The sequence below is a fragment of the Bison bison genome, unplaced genomic scaffold (assembly GCF_000754665.1).
Source record: "Bison bison bison isolate TAMUID 2011002044 unplaced genomic scaffold, Bison_UMD1.0 scf7180017864491, whole genome shotgun sequence".
Taxonomy (NCBI): Eukaryota; Metazoa; Chordata; class Mammalia; order Artiodactyla; family Bovidae; genus Bison; species Bison bison.
In genome coordinates this window covers 250,060-255,484 of record NW_011495050.1, presented here as the reverse complement: position 1 = coordinate 255,484, position 5,425 = coordinate 250,060, and positions in this window count along the sequence as shown.

Sequence of the window (5,425 nt, the reverse complement as noted above, 5' to 3'; positions counted from 1 at the left end):
TCTGTTGTCCCCTTCTCCGCCTGCCCCCAATCCCTCCCAGCATCAGAGTCTTTTCCAATGAGTCAACTCTTCGCATGAGGTGGCCAAAGTACTGGAGTTTCAGCTTGAGCATCATTCCTTCCAAAGAAATCCCAGGGCTGATCTCCTTCAGAATGGACTGGTTGGATCTCCTTGCAGTCCAAGGGGCTCTCAAGAGTCTTCTCCAACACCACAGTTTAAAAGCATCAATTCTTCAGTGCTCAGCTTTCTTCACAGTCCAACTCTCACACCCATACATGACCACTGGAAAAACCATAGCCTTGACTAGACGGAACTTTGTTGGCAAAGTAATGTCTCTGCTTTTGAATATGCTATCTAGGTTGGTCATAACTTTCCTTCCAAGGAGTAAGCATCTTTTAATTTCATGGCTGCAATCACCATCTCTAGTGATTTGGTGCCAAAAAAAAATAAAGTCTGACACTGTTTCCACTGTTTCCCCATCTATTTCCCATGAAGTGATTACTGCATAGTAAATACAGGTATACCTATCATTTTGTAATAATCTTTTATGGGAAGAGAGTTTGAAGAATATATGTATTTGTCTGTGTGTGATGCAACTTGGGACACTTCTAACTGAGATGTTAGGGCAAAGAATTTTTGGTCAATGACATTTCAGGTGGCATAAGAACTAAAAAGTTGTGAGATCTGAGGTTTTCTCAATTTTGTATTCTGCTTTTTGGCTTTTTCAAAACTAGTTTCAAGCAATTTAATGTTGCTTGATACTTCAAATGGTATATCTAAACAGTGACCATGGCATAAATACAAATTTTAAGTTTTATTTTGCAAAGTAGGAAAATGGAAGTAGGTTTGTTGAGATTTTAGGGGCTATTCTGAAACTAGTAGAGACAAGGACTTCTGATCGGCAGATCTATATTTATTTCTAGGATAAAATATTTCTTTCTTCTTCCCAATTCTATTTCTTCTTCCTTATTTGGCCTGACTGGCATGTTAAAACTGGTCTCAAATTTGAAATTTTATTATACTTGAGTACTTTCCACCCCATGGTATCCATTTCTCACCCTTCTGTTTAAAAATATATCAAGCAGTAAGGTTGTATTATTGAGGCATTTTAAGACATTTTAGAAAAAAAGTTGATTTGGCCCCAAATTTCTGGAGATAGGTTAAATATTCCTAAGAAGGTAAACATTGTTCCTTGATTTGTTGGGTTAGTTTAGGGACAATTGATGTTTAAGAATTGTGCTGAATTAATGAAGCTCTTTTCCCTCAAGTCTGCTCTCCTGGGAAGGAACACCATGCTGGTTAGTAGGACACAACTGCACTTACTTAATTTACCTTTTTAAAGCAGGAAGAGCCAGAAAGATGTAAGGCATTTAAAACTGCAGGGGGTGTGAAGGCTATAAGAATGTAATTTCCCCTGTCACCGTTTGGCCATTTCTAATCGTATGAAAACTGCCAGAGGATCCTTCATGGGCATTAATGAATAGAGCTCTGCATTTCATATGCTTCACAAGACTGGGCTTGTCTCAGTAGAGGATAAGGACCAGGCACGCCTAAGAGGGCTTCTTAGTGATTTTAACAACAACATAGGCTGTCTGATGTCTTTGAAAAGAAAATGACCCTTGAGATTGGAAGGATCCGCTGTATTGGGGAAGGAAAAAACATGAAACCACATCTGGTTGTCTCACATCTCCTTTAGTCAGTTCCCTATACCATTATTTATTACAGGTGGAAAAGGCTCCACTCAAACACCGATGCTCATGCCTGGAGGTTATTTGGCCTGTTCCGCCTGATGAGGTTACAGACCAGAGAAATAACGCCATGAGTAAGTCAGAGCTTTGTAGTGGAGAGACTGAGCTAGTCAATCAAAATGAATATTTAATGTGAGGTGGGCAGGTCTTGTGCATGATGTATATTTCAAGACGAGCTTTCTGAAAAACCAAGTGATTTAAATTCCTGTAAGATTTTCCTGAAAACAGTGATTTTAAGCATTCTTTAAAAAATTTGTTTTCCAAAAGGATTCTTATTTGACATCAGAACTTTGTCAGCAAATTTTTAGCATTCTACTATTTGAATTTTATTATGCATCTCCTTTCTTTATTCTTCCCTCAAATCTTAGTTTTACCCACACTTCCCACTTTGAAAAAGCAAAATGATAGGCAGTACCAATTCCTTAGCTGTTAACTATCAGTTTGAATAATCCTTAACACTGAACTATTTTTTTTTAATAACATGTCTTCTACATAATAATAACATACTGGTTAAGGTTGTCTTTTAAAACAAAACATTTACTTGTGAAATGAACATAAAATAATAGAACATTTTTTTTAAACAATAATAAAATAAGGACTTCCCTGGTGGCCCAAAGGTTAAGACTTCGTCTTCCAATGCAGGGTATGTAGATTTGATCCCTGGTTGGGGAGCTGAAATCCCACATGCCTAAAGGCCAAGAAACTAAAACACAAAAGAAAAGCAATATTGTAACAATTAAATAAAAACTTTAAAAATGGTTCACGTTAAAATAAATCGTTAAAAAAACTAAAATATTTAAAATCAAAACATTAATTTATTCATATCCAATAGGAAATTAGGCTTCTCTGGTGGCACTAGTGGTAAAGAACCCTCCTGCCAATGCAGGAGACATAAGAGACTCTGATTCGATCCCTAGACTGGGAAGAGCCCCTGGAGTAAGAAATGGCAACCCACTCCAGTATCTTTGCTTGGAGAATCCCATGGACAGAGGAGCCTGGTGAGCTATGGTCAGTGGGGTTGCAAAGAGCTGGACATGACTGAAGTGACTTAGCATGCACACGATAGGAAATCAGGTTTCAAAACAGTCAGATACTTGCCTCAGTGAGCCTGCGGCTACGTGGGTAGGCAGATCAGTAGGCTGGTAGGTAAGTATGCTGTTGCTGGGCTTGTGTGCCCTATAGCACTTCCTTCAGTTCCTTGGCCTTCTGTTTCTTTTTTCTGTATCACAAGGGAGCTGATTCCTGCAATCTGTGCTCCTCAGATTAGTGGACAGAAGGAAAAACAGTGGGGTATATTTTCTCATTCATCTCTGCCTTATGTGGTTTCTTTGGTGATGGCTGAGCCTCCAGCCTAATTCTGGTTTCCATCAAGTGCCCTGGGCCCATGGGCTCCAGGAACACTCCTTCTTCCCTTTGTCCTTCTAGCCCAGTGGTGTTTGTAGCTCCTGCTGTTTGCTAATCCCTGTGTTTGCATCCCCAATAACTGTACAACCAGTTTTCTCCATGAAGTACTTTGTACTGTTTTCTGTTTCTCTGGATGACCCTTGAATGCTCTAGCAGGCAGGGAATGATATAAAGGAAAATTGGTTCTATTTATGCTGCTTGGTTTTCTCTAGTCAAAGTATAAATCTTGGAGAATACTGAAGTATGTTCAGATTCCATTCTGCCTAAATCAAAGGTGATCAGAAAACATTCTAATCTTTAAAATCTTTCAGAAATATCTCTTTCTCTTCTACATTAGTAAGACTATGATTTGTTTAGTCTTTCTGATGCTTAAGATTCTTATAGTATTTCTTCAAGGTATCTAGGACCTTGATATTAAAGCAGAATTTATAGATGCAATAACTAAATAGTCTTTAGGCTTCCTGGTGGCTCAGATTGTAAAGAATTTGCCTTCAATGCAGGAAACCCGAGTTTGATCCCTGGGTTGAGAAGATTCCCTGGAGAAGGAAATGGCAACCCACTCCGGTATTCTTACCATGGACAGAGGAGCCTGGCTGGCTACAGTCCATGGGGTCCCAAAGAGTTGGACATGACTGAGTGATTAATATTTTCACTTTCATTTTAGGATGTAACTTTGAAGCTGTTTTTAAAAACCATCCTTTTATCAAGCTGTGTGTACATGCATGTGAATGGTTGTCATATACATATAAATATTAAAAGCTAGCTAGGTTTTTGCTATTTAAATACAGTTAGTATCTTAACTTAAATAGAGCAGCAATGCCAAGTCAGTAAGGTTTCTCAGGAGGAAAATTTATTTTCCTCAGGATTGCCCAAAACTAGGTTATCGACAAACACAGACTTTAGAAAATTCATTTAGTCATTTACCATTCTTTAAATATTTAATGATCACCTGCTATGAGCTAGGAACTGGAGACACAGTGGTGAACAATAGAAACTGTTCACCACAGTAAACTTAACATCTCGTGAGAAAGGCAGACATTCACAGACAATACAAATAATGCAGAGGAAGTTCTGGGGATGCAGAGGACAGAAACTTGTCCTCTTCTGGAAGTTTGGGAACATAATAAAGTGATCAGAAGGTAGTGAAGACCAAAATTGGTCCAGGTTATCAGGTAAGAGCCATCTATCCATTCATCCGGAGAAGGCAATGGCACCCCACTCCAGTACTCTTGCCTGGAAAATCCCATGGATGGAGGAGCCTGGTAGGCTGCAGTCCATGGGGTCGCTAGGAGTCCGACACGACTGAGCGACTTCACTTTCACTTTTCACTTTCATGCATTGAAGAAGGAAATGGCAACCCACTCCAGTATTTTTGCCTGGAGACTCCCAGGGACGAGGGGGTCTGGTGGGCTGCTGTCCTTGGGGTCGCACAGAGTCGGACACGACTGAAGCAACTTAGCAGCAGCAGCAGCATCCACTCATCCATCCAGTCATTTCTACAAACATTTGTAAGGTCCATATAGTCAAGGCTATGGTCTTTCCAGTGTCATGTCTGGTTGTGAGAGCTGGACAATAAAGAAGGCAGAGCACTGAAGAGCTGATGCTTACAAACTGTGGTGTTGAAGAAGAGTCTTGAGCGTCCCTTGGAAAACAAGGAGATCAAACCAGTCAATCTTAAAGGAAACAACACTGAATAGGCTGAAGCTGCCATACTTTGGTCACCTGATGTGAACAGCTGATTCATTGGAAAAGCCCCTGATGCAGGAAAGATCGAAGTCAGAGAAGAAGGCAACAGAGGATGAGATGTTTGGATGATATCACTGATTCAATGGACATGAACTTGGTCAGGTTCCAGAAGATAATGAGGGACAAGGAAGCCTGGTGTGCTGCAGTCCTTGGGGTCTCAAAGAGTCAGACACGACTTGGTGACTGAACAACAACAGGAAGATGATAAAAATGAATAAGTCTCAGTTGCCAGTAGGACTAAGAGTTTTAATAAAAATGCACAAAGATGATCTAATGAAGCAGGCACACACGAAGTTGAGTAATGAGCTGGAATTTATGCCACATTAATAAATTTCTGACTACTGGGAGTTAATTGCTTCTCCTTTGTGTGTTTGGAAGAGTTCATACCTCTGCTATAGCATTTACTACTGTTTGGTCTAAGAAATTTCATTGAAAATGTGCTATATACATACAATGAACTATCATTCATTGTTTAAAAAAGAAGAAAATCCTACCATAAGCATAACATGAGTGAACCTTATGCTAAG